This window comes from Panthera tigris, chromosome A2 (assembly GCF_018350195.1).
Source record: "Panthera tigris isolate Pti1 chromosome A2, P.tigris_Pti1_mat1.1, whole genome shotgun sequence".
In the NCBI taxonomy this organism is placed as follows: domain Eukaryota; kingdom Metazoa; phylum Chordata; class Mammalia; order Carnivora; family Felidae; genus Panthera; species Panthera tigris.
Window position 1 is genome coordinate 54,290,450 of NC_056661.1, and position 18,972 is coordinate 54,309,421.

The window sequence follows — 18,972 nt, forward strand, 5'->3', positions numbered from 1 at the left end:
GACAGCACGGAGCCTGTTTGAGGTTCTCTCTCTTCCTGTCTCTCTCTGCCCCTACCCTGCTTGCAATGTCTCTATTCTCTCAAATAAATAAATAAATAAATAAATAAACATTTAAATCTAACCAGGTTAGAGAACCAATCCAGAAAACTCATTCTTAAGATTCTGTTCATTTAGAACCACTTTCAATACCAAAATCTGTATCCGTCAGGGTTCAGAGAAGCAGGACAAGTAGAAGACAAGAAATAAGAGATTTATTTCAAGAAACTGATTTATGCAATTGGGGGTGGGGAAAAGGGCTATTTAAGCACATTTAAAATTCATAGGGCAGGCTATCAGGAAGGGCCGACTGGAACTTTCAGGCTAAGACAGAAACTGTTGTCCCAAGGCAATATATCTTCTTCAGGAGAAACTCAACTCTGCTTTTAATGACTTCTCATGATTGAATCAGGCCAAACCAAATTATCTATGATAATCTCCCTTTCTTAAAGTCAACTGATTAAGGATTTTAACTATCTATACAAAAATGCCTTCATAGCAACACTTAGATTACTGTTGACTAGTGTAAAATAACTGGAGACTAAAGTAAAGCCAAATGGACACTTCAAAAAGACTATCATATAACCAAGAGAAATGAAAACATATACCCACACCAAGAATATTTATAGCAGCTCTACTCGCAGTATCAAAACACTGGAAACAACTCAAATACCCATCAACAGGTAAATGGATGAACAAATTTGGTATATCTATACAATGGAATACTACTCAGCAGTTAAAAGGGATGAATTACCAATACACCCGACTATGTGGATGAATCCTGAAAACATTATACTGAGCAACAGAAGCTGAAGAGAAAAGAATACATATTGTATAATTCCACATAAAATTCTAGAAAATGCAAACTAATCTATAGCGAGAGCACTATAGACCCGGGGAACTTTCACGGGTCCAGATATGGAGAAAGAGAGATGAGGGGTGAATGAGTACAAAGAAACTTTTGGAGGTGATCAGAATAATCTGAATCTTGATTATGGCAGTGGTTTCATGGGTATATACCTAGGTCAAAGTTCATCTGATTGTGTACTATAAACAATTGCAGTTTATTGTATGTATAGTATGTCTTAATAAAATTGTGATCAAAAAGAATTCATTAAGGGAGCCTGTCTGGCTCAGTCAGTAGAGCACAGGACTCTTGATCTCCAGGTTATAAGTTTGAGCCCCAAACTTGGAGTGTAGAGATTACTTAAAAAACAAAATCTTTAAAAAAAAATCATTTGATATAATTCATAGCAGATTAGAAACAGCAGAACAGAAGATTAGTGAACTAAAAGATACAATCAAAAGAATACAGATTAAAGCACAGAAAAGGAAAAGGAGGGAAAACACAGAAAAAAACATCAGAGATACATGGGACACAGTGAAAAATAGTGCTGCAGAATACTGTATAAAATGGGAAGAAATATTGGTGTGCTCCTATTGAAAACATTATACAAATGATTCTGCTCTTGGTGAGGTAATATCTAACATTCAAACACTTACCCAATTACTTTTCTCAGTGCGGAAATTGGAATATTATCCATTTGGCAACATTTGGTAACATCATGGAAGAGTATTTATGCAAAATCAAATAACACCAAAAAAACATGGCACATTACTCAGGGGATGAATATAAAACCCATTTATTAAAATGTTAGCAGGTGTTATAAAAGATATACTTGGGGATAAGGTGAGAAGTGCTAAACATTAACTCATTATTTTAGGTTCAATACCTAATGTATGTAACACAGATAATAATTATGATTCAACTTGTAGATTTCTAAACTCAAATATTTTCCTTTAAAGATTTTATTTATTTATTTTTGAAATGTCTATTTATTTTGAGACAGAGAGGGACAGCAGGGGAGGGGCAGAGAGAGAGGGGAACACAGGATCCAAAGCAGCCTCCACACTGATAGCAGAGAGAGCCTGATGCAGGATTGGAACTCACGAACCATGAGATCATGACCCAAGCCAAAGTTGGACGCTTAACTGACTGAGCCACCCAAGCACTCCTAAAGATTTTATTTTAAGTAATCTCTACACCAACCATGGGACTTGAACTTACAACACAGATATCAAGAATCTCATGTTCCACCCACTGAGCCAGCCAAGCACCCCCACTTTAAATTTTTAATAAAATACTTACAAACACTGAACTTGACAAAAATCATTTGAGAAACAAGAAATATGACAATGATGCAACTATATGGGGAAAATGTAGCATTGTAATAGTTCTTTGAAAAAAATGATACACCGTTGTATATATATTTTAAAGCATTCTTTAAACTTCATTGTGAACAGTGCTGTCAAACTCTCCTTTGACATTACTGAATTTTAAAATATCTTCCAAAAACTATATGACTGCTTTTCAGTTTCAGTTAAACACGTGGGTATATTGAAAAACATTGAATATAAATGTGAAACCACTGTTAAATATATGATGGGGAAATTGAATTGATACTATCATGCCAGTGAAAACTCAGTTACAAACAGTGTGCAATGATCTTTTTTATGATGATATTAATAAAGAACACAGGTCCTGAAATACCAGCTGATGTTCTGCTTTCAAACATATCCTTGTCTAAATTTGTTAGCTTGGTACTGACTTGGTATGATGCTTTAGGTAAAATGAATGGTTTAAATAAAATGATACAGAAAATTCAATGCACAAAAAACATAATTTTGGATGTACATAATGCTCTCAAAAACCTGAAAGGGATTAAGAAGTTCTTCAAAGAAAAACTAAATGAGAATGCTTACAAAAAAATAGATTATTTAAAAAACAGATTATTGGGGCACCAGGGTGGCTCAGTTGGTTAGGGTGTGACTTCGGCTCAGGTCATGATCTCACAGCTCGTGAGTTTGAGCCCCGTGTCGGGCTCTGTGCTGGCAGCGCAGAGCCTGGAGCCCCTTCAGATTCTGTGTCTCCCTCTCTCTGTCTGCCCCTCCCCTGCTTGTGCTCTCTCTCTCTCTCTCTCTCTCTCTCTCTCTCTCCCTCTCTCAAAAACAAATAAATAAACATTTTTTAAAAAGCAAAAACAAAAAATAGACCATTGGTGCACCTGGGTGGCCCAGTCAGTTAAGCGTCCAACTCTTGATTTCGGCTCAGGTCATGATTTTGTGGTTTGTGAATTCAAGCCCCACATTGGGCTCTGCACTGAGAGTACAGAGCCTGCTTCATATCCTCTGTCTCCCTCTCTCTCTGCCCCTCCCTCGCTGGCACTCTCTCTCTTTCTCTAAAAAAAAAAAAAAAAAAATTCAAAAAATAGATAATTATTGGGGCGCCTGGGTGGTTCAGTTGGTTTAGTGTCTGACTCGGCTAGGGTCATGACCTCGCAGTTCAGTTTGTGGGTTCAAGCCCCACATGGAGCTCTGTGCTCACAGTTCAAAGCCTGGAGTCTGCTTGGGATTCTGTGTCTCCCTCACTCTCTGCCCCTCCCCAGCTCATGCTCTGTCTCTCTCCCTCTCTCAAAAATAAATAAAACATTAAAAAATTAGAAATGTCTTTCTCTTAAAAAAAATAGATGATTGATTTTTAAAATAAGTTGCAGAGCCTCTTGACATTGGTTTCAATCTCTTCAATATAGAAAATACTAGAAAAAGGAGATTTCAGTTGCAAATCCTTCAAGCTACCTATGATCCAAACCCAAATTTTCAAATAAATTTCTTTTTGGGGCCCCTGGGTGGCCCAGTTAGTTAAGCATCTGACTTTGGCTCAGGTCATGATCTCATGGCTTGTGAGTTCAAGCCCTACATCTGGCCCTGTGCTGACAGCTCAGAGCCTGGAGCCTCTTCAGATTCTGTGTCTTTCTCTCTCTCTCTGCCCCTTCCCCACTCACACTCTGTCTGTCAAAAATAAATAAACATTAAAAAAATTAAAATAAATTTCTTTTTTATCCTGCATTTGAAACTGCAATGTCATTTTTAAAATAAAAATGTATGCTACTGAACGAAAATAATGACCTTGTTCAGTCTTTAATCTAAATCCTTAATATTCATGTGATCCTTGGACCAGCAGAATCAGCACCACCTGGGGAATTGTTAAAAATGCAGAACCTTAGGGGCGCCTGGGTGGCTCAGTTGGTTAAGCGGCCGACTTCGGCTCAGGTCACGATCTCGCGGTCTGTGAGTTCAAGCCCCGCATCGGGCTCTGTGCTGACAGCTCAGAGCCTGGAGCCTGTTTCAGATTCTGTGTCTCCCTCTCTCTGACCCTCCCCCGTTCATGATCTGTCTCTCTTTGTCTCAAAAATAAATAAACGTTAAAAAAAAATTAAAAAAAAAAAAAAAGCAGAACCTTAGCCCTATTCCAGATCAGCTTAGTCAAAGTCTTTATTTTAGGCAATCTGGCGATCTGAACTAAGCACTGGACTAAGTGACATGTAATTTGAAGAATGGCAGTGAGCATGAATTGCAACAACTGTTAAAAATTGATAGTTAAAATTAACTAATGGATATTAGTTAGCGATAGTATTGATAGGAAATGAATGCAGAGGAACTGAAAACCTGAAGTTGTTTGGTAAAATTCTGTGTAACTTCCGTTGAAGTGTTGCAGTATCTTTGTAGCAATAACATCACATTTCCAAAGATGCCTCCATATGTGTCTTTCAGGATGTGTTTAACTCTGCTAATGTAGGTAACAAGTAAAGAATGTATCTTCACAAAATTAAAACTTAGTAAAAACTAGTTAAGGTCTAGAGTGATCAAAAAGGCTGTCACATCTAGTGTCCATGATACATAAAGAGAGAGAGAGAGAAAGTAAAGATTGAAATTGTCATAAGAAATTTCATTTCCATGAAAGCAGGCTAAGTCACTGTTTTATGGCAAATTATCATATGCTAGTAACTCTGAATTTCTAATTCTTGTGCAAGTTTCTCTCTTACCTCAGGATCTCTGATTGCGCTGTTTCCTGTGCCCAGTACACCTTCTCTCAGACTCTGCTGACTTCTCATGTCACAGCTAAAATGTCATTTCCTTAGAGAGAACTTCTCTGACCCCACAGACAAGGTCAGATTCTCCCAACACACACCAGGGAAAGCATCCTGAACTTCCCCTTTATTAGCCCGACATACACGTAATTTCCCTTAAACACCTGCTCTCCTCTCTGGACTGTGACTTCCACGATGCAGGGACTTTGTCTCTATTGTTCTGAACCCACTGACCTTCCACGTATCTCTTTAGGTTCTCAATAAATGTTTATTGGATTAGTAAATGACGGAAGGGCAACTCTATTAATATTAAATGAAATATGGCCCTGCCTTATATTTGTACAACACTTTACTCTATTTAGCACATTTATTCCTGTTGCCCTAACTTGAGTCTCCAAAGACCCAGATCTACCCAGTTAGCCTCTCAGCCCTTAAAATGTATAGGAGATCTCCTACTTCTTAGATATGAAGTTAGACGGAGATGGAGTGCCCGCCTCCAGTTTTAACTCTGCCACTTCAGACCCATGTCTCGGGCAAGGTATCTTGCATCTCTGTGCCCCAGCACCTTTATCTATACTTAACCCAGAGGTATACTCTGAGAAGTAAATGAATATACACATGTAAAGCTCTTGGAACACCACCTGGCACCTAATAGTTAACTATTGTTACAGGAGTACCATGAAGATCAAGAGTATTGGGGCCAATATATTATGTTGAATGAAAAAGCAGCCAGACACAAAAGTCCACATACTGTATGATTCCATTACATGAAGTTCAAGGACAGGCAAAACTACCTAAGATGATAGAGATGGGTCACAATGGGGGGTGGTGCAACATACTGACTAGGAAGGGGTACATAGCAGTCTTCTTGGATGCTTATAATGTTCTGGATCTGGATCTGAATGGTGGTTATACAAGTGTGTATGTGTGTAGAAATGTATTCTTTAAAAAAAATTGTTTTTGTTAATGTTTTATTTATTTTTGAGAGACAGAGAGAGACAGAGCATGAGCAGGGGAGGGGCAGAGAGGGAGGGAGAGACAGAATCCGAAGTAGGCTCCAGGCTCTGAGCTATCAGTACAGAGCCCAACGCAGGGCTTGAACCCATAAACCGTGAGATCATGACCTGAGCTCAAGTGGGACGTTTAACCGACTGAGCCACTCAGGCATCCCTGTAGAAATGTATTCTTAAGATTCTTTATGTAATTTATACCTCATTTTAAGATTTAGGCAGAAGTAAGGGATTGTGACCAATCTCCTTTCATCTTGGCATGGAGGGCTTCCCCTAGCTTCTTCTCTGTCTCCCACCCATAACTTAAGAGGTGAGACTCAATGAGTTTTAATCCCTTTCCCTTTCTTTCTTTGTTTCTTTCTTTGTTTCTTTCTTTGTTTCTTTCTTTCTTTTTATTTTTTAAAAGTTTATTTATCTATTGTGTGAGAGAGAGCCCATGAGCAGGGGAGGGGCAGAAAGAGAATCCCACGCAGGCTCTGCACCATTATCCCAGAGCCCAATGCAGGGATCAAATTCACAAGCCATGAGTTCATGACCTGAGCTGAAATCAAGAGTCAGACGCTCAACTGACTGAGCCTCCCAGGCACCACTCCCCTTGTTTCTTTCTGTTGACAATAAACCATATATTCCTTCCACTGACCTGGCCTTAATCCTGAGGGGGTAGGAGAATGCCACATTCCAAGAGCCTAGCAGGTAAGGTAGAGATGAGTACCAATGGTTCTATCAACAGTGTGAAAACCATGGCCCTTCCTGGGACTCAGACAGAGCCAGTGGGACAAGTCCTTGGTGCCAACTCCCATGGTCTTCATTCCATCCAAGCAGAGCCAATAATACATTTAGTTCCAGGGGAATGGAACTCTGACAGCTTTCCTACTGGGGTCTTATGATTGGAATTGCTAGTGGTTGGGATCTGAACCCAAATGAGTTGGGATCTCATTTGGTTGGGAGATCCCAACCAAAATGGTCTATTTTAGTTTCAAATCATTAAAATCCAAAACATACAGGCTTCACAAAATCACAGCAACTTATTAGAACGATGCTGGTGTGTTTATAGAATGTATCCATGGAAAAGGCAGGGTCTCAGGGGTGCCTGGTTGGTTCAGTTGGTTGAGTGACCTACTTGATTTTAGCTCCAGTCACAATCCCAAGGTCATAGGGATGCACAGCCTGCTTGGGATTCTCTCTCTCTCTCTCTCCCTCTTCTCTCTCCAGATCATGTGCTCTCTTTCTCTCTATCTGAAAGAAAAAAAAAAGGAAAGAAAAGAGCCTCAGAGACACCTGGATCCTAGAGTAGGTTCTTCCTCTATGCTTCTCTTAGCTTTATTCTATCAGACCAGCTTTCTCCTCATGATGGAGAATGTGGCTGCCATCAGTTTCTGAGCCCCACACATCATAACCTCACACTAGAAAGCCTAGATCATGCTTACCATAAATCCAGTCCAGAAAAATCTTAGGGTTAGGTTCTTATTGGCCCATTTTGAGTCCAGTGCCCACCCCTAGACCAATCACACGTGGCCATGAGGGTGGGACACTGTGACTGGCAAGACCCAGCAGAACCACATGATGGTTAGAAAGTAGAAACGAACAGATCTTCCAAGGAAGGTATTGTCCTTAGAAGAAGAAGGGGTACTGAGCAGGGCAGACAACACAATAGGTGTCAGAACGGTGGAGTAGAAAGGAACACAACTAAATCCATGAGGCCTGGCCTGTTTACTCCCCTAATTATGCATAACCTTCTCAGTACCTATTGTGCAGAATCCAGACATGAGGCCAGCAGGGCATCCAGTTGGCCCAGCAAATAGAGGAGGCACCAAAGAAACATCCGTCCTCTCAAGGCAGGACACTCAGCTCTACCAACAGGTCAGGTGCAAGAAAGCAGTAAATCCCTTTCCCTCTCTGGGCCTCAGTGTCTACTGTAAAAAGGGAGTGATTGAGCTAGCAGATCAGAGAGACAGCAGAATCCCTGAAGGCCAAACAGGCTGAATTTATTTATTTGTTTGTTTGTTTGTTTATAAGGTTTACTTATTTATTTTGAGGGAGAGAGAACACGAAGGAGGGGCAGAGAGAGAAGGAGAGAGAGAATCCCAAGCAGGCTCCTTGGTGTCACTGCGGAGCCCAACACAGGGCTCAATCTCATGACAGTGAGATCATGACCTGAGCTGAAATCAAGAGTCAGACACTTAACTAACTAAGCTACCCAGGTGACCCTAAACAGTCTGAATTTAAATCTCAGTTCAACCCTTAGCAGCTGGGTGCTCTTAGGGATTTTTGTTGTTGTTGTTGTTGTTGTTGTTACTTTTTATTTTGAAAACAACCTCAAAATTACAGAACATTTGCAAGAATAATCAAAGACTACTGCTTACCCTTAACCGCGATCTGTCTTTCTGAACCACGTGAAAATACCTTGCACACACCATGTCCATTTACTCTTCACAGTTCACGGTTTCCTAAGAACAGGGATTTTCTCTTATGTAACCACAATATAGTTACAGAATTCAGTAAATTTAACATTGATACAATACAGAGCCTGAGCGGGGGAGGGGCAGAGAGAGCTGCGCAGAATCTGAAGCAGGCTCCAGGCTCTGAGCTGTCAGCACAGAGCCTAACTCAAGTCTCGAAACCATGAAACGCAAGATCATGACCTGAGTTGAAGCCGGACGTTTAACCGACTCAGCCACCCAGGTGCCCCCTGATGCAATACTTCTTAAACAACAGCCCATAACCCAATGTTGCTAGTTGTCTCAGTGTCTCTATAGCTTTCTTTTTCCCCTTCACTACCAAGTTCAGTCTGGGATCAGGAATTACATTCAGTTATCATGTCTCTTTAGCCTTCTTGAAGTCTGGAATGATCCCTTAGTCTTTCCTTATTTTTAAGAATACAGGCCAATTGTTTTACAGAAAGTCTCTCAATGTGGGTTTTTTCAGATGTTTCCTCATAATTAAGATCAGGTAATGCATCCCCGATCAGGATATTCTATCAGTGCTATTGTATCCTTTTAAGGGCATCACATATGGAGGCATGTGATATCAGACCAAATCTTACTGGTGATGTTTGTGTTGATCACCCAGTCAATGTCTTGTCTGCTTTCTCCATTTTCTCATTTCTATTTTTCCCTTCGCATTAGGCAAGTTGTGGGGAGATACTTTAAAAGCATGCAAATGCTTTTTTAAAAGGTGGGGCGCCTGTGTGGTTCAGTTGGTTGAGTGTCTGACTTCAGCTCAAGTCATGATCTCAAGAATGGCGGATTCGAGTCCTGCATCAGGCTCTGTGCTGACAGCTCAGAGCTTGGAGCCTGCTTCAGATTCTGTGTGTGTGTCTCTCTCTCTGCCCCTCCTCTACTCACACTTTGTCTCTCTCTCTCTCTCTCTCTCTCTCTCTCTCAAAATAAACAAACATTAAAAGTATTCAAATGTCCTATTCCTCCCAAATTTTCCTCTCTTGATTCAGCATCAGTTGAGGATATTTGCCCAATCAGCCTTTACTATGATTGCTATAAAATGGTCATTTTTCTAATTTCACCTCTTCTTCCATATTGAAATTCTAATGTATCGCCCCCCCCCCCGTCCCGTTTACTTGTTTTCTATTTGTTGTCAGTATGGACTCATTGATTCTGATTTCATTCAATGGGTTATAATCTATTACTGTCTATTTTTCACTTGTGGTAAAATATGTGTAACATAAAATTTACCATCTCAATCATTTTTAAGTGTCAAGTTCAGTGGCATCAACTACATTCACATGGTTGTGCAACCATCACCACCATCCACCTCCAGAATGTTCTCATCTTCTCAAATTGAAGCTCCGTATCCATTAAACAGTAACTCTCCATTCCCACATCCCTCTACCCCTTGGCAACTACCACTCTATTTTCCTTCTCTATGATTGTTTTTATTTAAGATTTTATTTTTAAGTAACCTCTAAACCCATTGTGGGGCTCAAACCCCAAACCCCAAGATCAACAGTCTCAGGTTCTACCAACTGAGCCAACTAGGCGCCCCAGCTCTATGATTTTGACTATTTTAGGTACCTCATGGAAGTGTAATCATATGGTATTCATATTTTTGTGACTGGCTTATTTCACTTAGCCAAATGTCCTCAAGGCCAACTATGTTGTAGCATGTGTCAGAATTGCCTTCCTTTTCAAAGCAATAATATTCCATTGTTTGTATATGATACATTTTGTTTATCAATTCATGTGTCCATGGGCACTTAGATTGCTTCCATGTTTTAGCTATTGTGAATAATGCCACTATGAATGTAGGTGCACAAATATTTCTTTCAGATCCTGCTTTCAATTCTTTGGGGTATATACCCAGAAGCGGTGTTGCTGGATCATGTGGTAATTCTGCGTTTTATGTTTGAGGAACTGCAATACTGTTTTCCACAACATCTTCACCATTTGACATTCCCACCAGCAATGAAACAAAGGTTTCATTTTTTCCACATCCTCATCAACACTTGTCATTTTCTGTTTTTTTTTTCCTTATACTAGCTATCCTAATGGATGTGAAATTGCATTTCTCTAAAAATTTTTTAATGTTTATTCATTTCTGAAAGGGAGACAGAGCATGAGCCAGGGAGGGGAAGAGTGAGAGGGAGACATAGAACTCAAAGCAGGCTCCAGGCTCCGAGCTGTTAGCACACAGCCCACCTTGGGGCTCGAACCCACGAATGTGAGATCATAACCTGAGACGAGGTTGGATGCTTAACCAACAGAGCCACCCAGGCACCCCTGTAGTTGTATTTCTCTAATGACCAATAATGTTAAGCATCTTTTCAGGTGCTTGTTGAACATCTGTATATCTTCTTTGGATAAGTGTCTATTCAAGTCTTTTGTTCATTTTTTTAAAGTAATCTCTATGCCCAATGTAGGGCTTGAACTTACCACCCTGAGATCAAGATTTGCATGTTCCACTGACTGAGCCAGCCAGGTGCCCCAAATCAAGTATATTAGTTGTTTTTTTGTTTGTTTGTTTGTTTGTTTGTTTTTTAAAGTAAGCTCTATACCCAACGTGGGGCTTGAACTCACAACACTGAGATTACTCATTTTTTAACTGGGTTGTTTTGTTGTTGTTGTTGAGTTGTAAGTATTCTTTCTATATTCTGGATATTAATCCTCTATCAGATATATGATTTGCAAATATTTTCTCCCATCCTATGGGTTACCTTTTTACTTTTTGATGGTGTGTTTTGATGTATAAAAGTTTTTAATTTGGGGTTCCTGGCTGGCTCAGTCAGTGGAACATGTGACTCTTGATCTTGGGGTCATGAGTTCAAAACACCATCTTGGGTGTGGAGACTACTTAAATTAAAAATAAAATAAAATATATTTTTTAATGTTTACTTATTTTGAGAGAGAGAAAAAAAATGGGAGGAGCAGAGAGAGAGGGGGAGAGAGAGAATCCCAAGCAGGCTCTGCAGTGCAGAGTCTGATGTGAGGTTCAAACTCACAAACTGTGAGATCATGTTCTGAGCCAAAATCAGAGCTGGATGCTTAACTGACTAAGGCACCCAGGTGCCCCAAAATAAAATATGTACATATATATTAATTTTTTATGTTTATTTTTGAAGGAGAGAGAGACAGAGTGCGAGCAGGGGAGGGGCAGAGAGAGAGGGAGACACAGAATCTGAAGCACGCTCCAGGCTGAGCTGTCAGCACAGAACCCGATGCACGGCTCAAACCCACGAACTATGAGATCATGACCTGAGCCAAAGTCCAACCAACTGAGCCACCCAGGCACCCCTAAAATACATATTTTTAAAGCTTTTAATTATGGTGTCCCTAGGTAGCTCAGTTGGTTAAGCATCCGACTCTTGATTTCTGCTCAGGTCATGATCACAGTTTCATGAGTTGGAGCCCTGCATTGGGCTCTGCGCTGACAGTGTGGAGCCTGCTTGAGAGTCTCCCCTTCTCTCTGTCCCTCCCCTGTTCACACTCTCTCTGTCTCTCTCAAAATAAATAAATAAATTTTTTAAAAGTTTTTAATTTTGGTGAAATCCAATTTACCTGTTTTTTGTTTGGTTGTCCATGCTCCTGGTGTCATGTCTGAGATATCATGACCAAATCCAATCCTGCATCCTTTTGACAAATCCTTATCATTTTTTCATTTCCAGTCCTTTTCTTTTTTTTAATTAAAGACACGACAAAATAAATACCAGGTTCATCTTGTATCTTCCTTGATCTAATCCTCTTTCTCCAAAGATCCCAGTTTCTGTTTAGTGGGCAATGAAATACAGAAACCAAGACATAGGTGGTAGGTGTGTTCATTGCTGTTAAAATGTTATCGCTTTTAGGCCCTTTTAACAGATAAAGCTAGGAGATAGATAGGTAGATAGAGAGTTAGAGATGTGTGTGTATGTACATATATGCATGGGTGTGTAAATACATACATAATACAACCCCACAGGGTCCTTCCTTGACTTCACTCTTGGGGAATATCTGAACCTGAAAAATGAAATATTTTCCTGAAAAATGATGATAATAATAGTATCTATCCCAAAGAGTCATTGTAAGGCTTAAACTTATAAAGATAAGCCATTTAAAAAATATATTAGCCCAACTTGATCTACAGATTCAGTGCAATCTCAATCAAAATCCCAGCATGTTGTTTTGTGAATATCAACAAATTCTGGTATTTATATGGAGAGAGACAAAAGACCCAGAAGAGTGAAAGTAATACCTAAGGAGAAGAATAAAGTTGGGGGACTGACACTACCTAACATCAAGAGTCACTAAAAAGCTATATTAAGCAAGACAGTACGGTGTTGGCAAAAGAATGGACAAATAGATCAAAGGAGCAGAACAGAAATCCCAGAAACAGATGCACTAAACATAATCAGTTTATCTTTGACAAAAGAATAAAGGGAATGCAATGGAGAAAAAAGAGTCTTTTCAATAAATGGTGCTGATGCTAGGACAGCTGGACATCCACAAGCAAAAGAGAGAAAGAAAGAAAGAAAGAAAGAAAGAAAGAAAGAAAGAAAGAAAGAAAGAAAGAAAGAAAGAAAGAAAGAAAAGAGAAGAAAGGAAAAGAAAGAGGGAGAGAGAGAGGGAGGGAGGGAGGAAGGAAGGAAGGAAGGGAGAATCTAGATACAGGCTTTACATCCTTAATGAAAATTAACTCAAAATGGAACATAGGCTTAAGTCTAAATCACAAAACTATAAAATTCTTAAAAGATAACACAGAAAATCTAGACAGCTTTGGGTGTGGTGATGACTTTTGCGATACAGTGCCAAAAGCATGACCCATGTATCTTAGTCCACTTGGGCTGCTATAGCATAATACCACAGAAAAAGTAGTTTATAAACAACAGACATTTCTTTCTCACAATTCTAGAACCTCAGGTCCAAGATCATGGTGTTTGCAGGGTTGAGCAAGAATCCTTTTCCAGGTTGCAGACTTCTCATACTCTCACATGGCAGAATGGGCTAGGGAGTCTCTCTGGAGCCTCTTTCATAAGGTACTAATTCCATTAATGAGGACTCTACCCTCATGACTTAAGCACTTCCTGAAGGCTCCACCTCCTAATACCATCATCTTCAGGGGTGAGGATCTCAACATTTGAACTGAACAGTGGGAGTGGGCACATGAATATTCAAACCATAGCACCATGAAAGAAATAACTGATAAGTTGGACTTAATTAAAATTAAAAACTTCTGATCTGTGAAAGACTGTCAAGAGAATGAGAAAACAAGGCACAGACTAGGAGAAAATATTTACAACAGATGTACCCCAAAATATAGAGAACCCTTAAAACTAACCATAAGAAAACTAACAACCTGATTTAAAAATGAGCAAAAGATCTGGACACCTCACCAAACATGATATACAGATGGCCAATAGGCATATGATAAAATACTCCACAAAATATGTCATTAGTGAAGCGTAAATTAAAGCAACAGGATACCATTAGACACCTACTAGAATGGTCAAAATCCAGAACACTGACAATACCAAATACTAGTGATAATATGGAGCAACAGGAACTCTTGTCTATTGCTAGTGGGAATGCAAAATGGTAGAGCCACTTTGGAAGACAGTTTGGTGGTTGGTAGTTTCTTACAAAACTAAACATATTCTTACCATACAATCCAACAATCATGCTCTTTGGTATTTACCCAAAGCAGTTGAAAACTTATGTCCACAAAAAACCTATACACAGATGTTTATAGGTTATTCATAATTGTCCAAACTTGGAAGCAAACAAGATGTCCTTCAACAGGTCAATGGATAAATAAACTATGGTCCATCTAGACAATGGGATACTATTTAGCACTAAAAAGGAGTGAGCTACCAAACCATGAGAAGATATGGAGAAATTTTAATTGCATATTACTAAGTAAAAGAAGCCAGTATGAAAAGGCTATATGTTGTATGATTCCAACTATATGGTGTTCTAGAAAAGCGAAAACGACAGAGACAGTAAAAGGATTTGTGCTTGGTGAGGGTTAGGGGTAGAAAGGGATGAAAAGGCAGAGCACAAAGAATTTTTAGGGCAGTGAAAATACTTTTTATGATACTATCATGGTGGATACATTTCATTATACATTTATCAAAACTCAGAGAATATATAACATCAAGAGTGAACCCTAATGTAAACTGTGGACTTTGGGTGACAATGATGTGTCAGTGTAGGTTTATCAGTTGTAACAAATGTACTACTCTGACAGGGAATGTGGATTGTCTGGGAGGCTGTGGGTGAGGGGGGGGCAGGGAGGGTATGGGAACGGTGACTTCTCAATTTTGCTGTGAGTTGAAAACTGCTTTGAAAAAATAAAATCCAGGGGTGCCTGGGTGGCTCAGTTGGTTAAGCATTGGACTTCAGCTCAGGTCATGATCTCCCGGTTCGTGAGTTTGAGCCTCACATTGGGCTCCCCACACTGATGGTGTGGAGCCTGTTTGGGATTCTCTTTCTCTCCCTCTCTCTCTGCCTCTTCTGTGCTCATTCTCTCTCTCAAAATAAATAAATAAACTTTAAGAAAAATAATAAAATAAAATCTAGGTGCACCTGAGTTGCTCAGTTTGTTAAGGGTCTGATTCTTGATTTTAGCTCAGGTCATGATCTCACGGTTTGTGAGTTCGAGCCCTGTGTCTGGCTCCACACTGACAATGTGGAACCTGCTTGTTTCTCTCTCTCTCTCTCTCTCTCTCTCTCTCTCCAGCTTCCCTGCTCAGTCTCTCTCTCTCAAAAATAAATAAACATTAAAAAATAATTTAAAAAATAAAAAATAAAATCTATTAAAAAAAACATTAGCACAGTGATACGTAATAAGTTATCAGGAAGTGCTAGTTACTGTTGCTTTATTATTTAATATGTCCTCTCCAGCTCTGACATGTAATGATCCCATGATAATAAATGGAAGAGAAAAAAAAAAAACCTTAAAAATATAGCCCATTCCTCTTCTAAATCACCAGGTTTAAATTCTGAAGCATAGAGTGACCGAGAAGGGGACACTAGGAAACAGATAAAAAACATTTGTTAAGTGCTTACTATGTGCCAAGCAACTTTCCCTGGATTTACATATTTACATATTTCCCACACCATACCCTCCAAGATATCGTCTGAGAGGCAGTACAGTCTCTCTGCACTTGGACTGTGTGGTTTGAATACTGGCCTTGCCACTTACAAGATTGTGTCCTGAGCAAGTTATTTAACCTCTCTGTGCCTCAGTTTCCTCAGTTGTTAAAAAAAATAAATAAGCAAGTAAATAAATAAATAAATAAATAAATGGTTTTTAGACCAATCTCACAGGGATGTTGTGCGGATTAGATGAGTGAAGCACATAAGACAAAGACTGACAGATAGCAAGTATTTTTGCCTGTGCTGATACGATTTTAGAGATGTGGAAACTGAAGCACAGAGAGGTTAGGTCCCTTGCCCCAGGGTCACAGAGCTGGAAAGTGGCAGAATTTAAACTCAGGTCTTCTTGGATGACAGGCAAGTGTACAGGCAATGACAAAGGTACTAACTGCTGTGATAAGAGATAGCTTGGAGACAGTGGCAGCCCTAAGGAGGCCATTAGGCAGGTCTGGAAAACTTCCAGGAGGAGACTGTACTTGAGCTGTGGCTTAAAAGATGAGAAGTTTGCCAGGTGGGCGGGTGAAGCAGGTGAGAGAGAAGGCATCATGCACAGAGCCCAGGTGAGATAGGCTGAGCAGGTGCAAGTGGTTTAGGGTGGACAGGTCACACAGAGTGTTACTTGGCCTGTGACAGCAGGTGAAGCTTTTCACAGACCATGGGGGCCAGAAGGAGCCTTCACAAATCTCTCCATTTCAGTAGAACTTGTTTTCAGACAAAACCTTATAATGATTCCTAGAACAGAAAACAGATGAAAGCAGAGGAGCCTTAGGTGTCATGGGGATGGTTCCCCAGAGGCTCCCTCTATCCTCAGCTTTCCTGCTGCCCTCTCCCACATCTTTGCAGAACCCACAGGGTCATATCTCCCAATTTTACAGATGAAGGAACTGAGCCCCATCAGTCCTGGGGGATGAGAGTCAGAACTTTGGACTAACAACCCAGGGCTTTCCTCTTTAGCATCATTTGAAGTTTCTCTGCCAGATAAGAGCTTTGAAGCTGGTTGGGAAGAAGGGGGGGCGGGGCAGTAGTTGAGCTCAGAAAACCACCTGCCTTCCCCTTTCTAGGACTCAGTGTTCCCATCTATACAAAGGGCAGAGCTGAGAGAGACCGTCTATCTGAATCCTGAGGTATCAGTCCCTCTTAGGAGACCCCTCTCCCTGAGCCCAGATCTTACGCTCTGTCCTTCCAGACCCCATCCCCAGTCTTGGGGGGGTGGATGGAGATGCCCAAGAACTGCCAGTGAGTGAAGGCCAAGGGCAGAGTGCTGAGCAGAGGGACAGGCAACCCGGCTGGCAGAGGCTGAAGGGATGAGACCTGGCGGCTCACGGTATTTTTAGGCCTCAGTTCTGCCTCTGGGCTGGAAGCAGATTAGAGAAAAACAAAGCTGGAATGACCTCTGCTTGGCCTGACAACTCCACCAAAGGGAAGGAAAGACTTTGAGAAAAAGCTAAACAGCCTTTGATTTATTTTTGTCCCCTTTTTTTTTCAGCAGGTGGGACCAAGGCCAGGGCTTGAGGGGCATTGAGGGGTATCGGGAGGGCCCCTCACTCCTGCAAATATCTCATTCGAGTTGAGGGATTTCTTCCCACCCGCTCTCGCAAACTCATGGATCTGCTTATGTCAGTGCCCCTTTGCTCGGGGCCTTGGATGGCTCCCCAGTCTGACTTACAAAAGCCTCTGTAGCTCACCACGTAGCCCAAACTTAACCTAACTCAGCTCCGTGGACTGACTCAGCTCAACAAACATTTACATTCCAGCTGCGCTCTCAGAGTTTTCCAATACCAACTTGTCAGTCCTCAAACAGCCTCACTTTTACCGAGGAACAAAGTGAGGTCACAGGGAGATGGATTGACCTGCCTGTGGCCCTAAGGAGCAGAGGTGGGACTCAAACCCAGGCAGCCTAGCTCCAGAGAACAAACTCTTGACCTCTGACTATGCCACATCTCCAAAGTCTGGCACCCTTCAGGCCACAGGACACCAGACACCTCCCCTCTGAGGTATGCCTGAGAGTCCCCCGGCCCCCCCCCCATGACCACTAAGGTCAACCAGACACAGAGGAAGCCTGCTGACCCCCAGTAATTATTAATAGAGGGATCGCTGGTCCACCGTGCTCCTCAGCTCTGACCTGCAGCTCCCAGCTACTCTGCCAGTGGCTCCGGAACCTTCTCACCCTGCTCTTCCCAAATTCCTCTGAGAAACCGGAGTCCAGGCTGAAATGGTTACAGAATTTTGCTGCAAGCCTGAAGGAGTGGAAGGAAAACTGAAACCCAGTCAGCAGATATCTCTGCACTGGCCATGTCCTTGCCCTAGACAACCCAGCCCTGGGGGACCCTTCTGGCTGCTTCTCTCCTTAGCCCTTTTCCTCGCACTTCAGGTGGAGACCCTGCCATCGGAATCTCTTGTTGTCTTCCCAGAGTCTAGGAATCCTCACTTCCCTAGGCCATGCTCCAGCTTGAGCAAGCAAACCCAAGGAAAACCCCCCAATCTCTTCAAAGATACCTCCTCCCTGCTCCCCCAGAACACAGCAATTAACATGTGATTCCTCTGGGGCCATGGTTTCTTCCTTCCAGAAGACGGCTTTCACTTTATCTAAGATAAATGCTTTCCCAAAAAGAAGAGCAATCTTTGCCGAAAGTGTAACTCTAGCGCCACCAAAGAAATAGGTTCCTATTGTTAACAGCTTTTAAAGTGGCACTTCCTACAGTCCCTGCTGAAAACACTGGTGACAGCTGTAATGGCTGAGCAACATACTCACGGGGCATAATCACAAAAGTTTATTTTGTCTCCCATTACCTCTTTAAAATGGAGTCAGGGGCGCCTGGGCAGCTCAGTCCATTAAGTGTCCGACTTTGGCCCAGGTCATGATCTCATAGTTTGTGAGTTCAAGCCCGTGTCAGGCTCTGTGCTAACAGCTCAGAGCCTGGAGCCTGCTTCAGATTCTCTCTCTCTCTCTGCACCTTCCTGGCTTGCCCTCTCTCTTTTTCTCTCTCAAAAATAAATAAACATTAAAAATGTATATATTTAAAATGGATTCAGTGGAGGAAGCTCTGGGTAGAAACTGGGACACTCCCATGGCTTTTCTGATAGTTCACTGCCCCGATATTTGCTCAAACATGAATTTGGGTGTTTGTGTGAGAGTGTTGTTGTTGTTGCTGACATGTTTATTTATTTATTTTTGAGAGAGAGAGAGAGCACAAGAAGGGGAGGGGTGGAGAGAAAGAGAGGGAGAGAGAGACTCCCAGCCAGCCTCCACACTGTCAGCACAGAGCCCAACGTGGGGCTGGAACTCACAAACCATGAGATCATGGCCTGAGCCAAAATCAAGAGTCAGACCCTTAACTGACTGGGCCTTAACAAGCCTTAACAGGTCACCCAGGCGCCCCTGTGAGAGTGGTTTTGGATGAGATTAACATTTAA

General features: G+C 41.3%; 2 protein-coding genes across 2 annotated transcripts in view; one reads left to right on the forward strand and one right to left on the reverse strand.

The window, feature by feature from the left end:
- TMCC1 (transmembrane and coiled-coil domain family 1) overlaps positions 1-4,937 on the reverse strand; it is a 250,497-nt gene extending 245,560 nt beyond the window's left edge. Inside the window, exon 1 of the mRNA XM_042979552.1 lies at positions 4,920-4,937. The gene's annotated coding sequence lies outside the window, so the exon portion shown is untranslated. The remainder of the gene's footprint in view (positions 1-4,919) is intronic.
- The window catches only part of TRH (thyrotropin releasing hormone), a 69,473-nt gene that overhangs the window by 5,552 nt on the left and 44,949 nt on the right, over positions 1-18,972 (forward strand). The gene's annotated exons all lie outside the window — the stretch shown is intronic.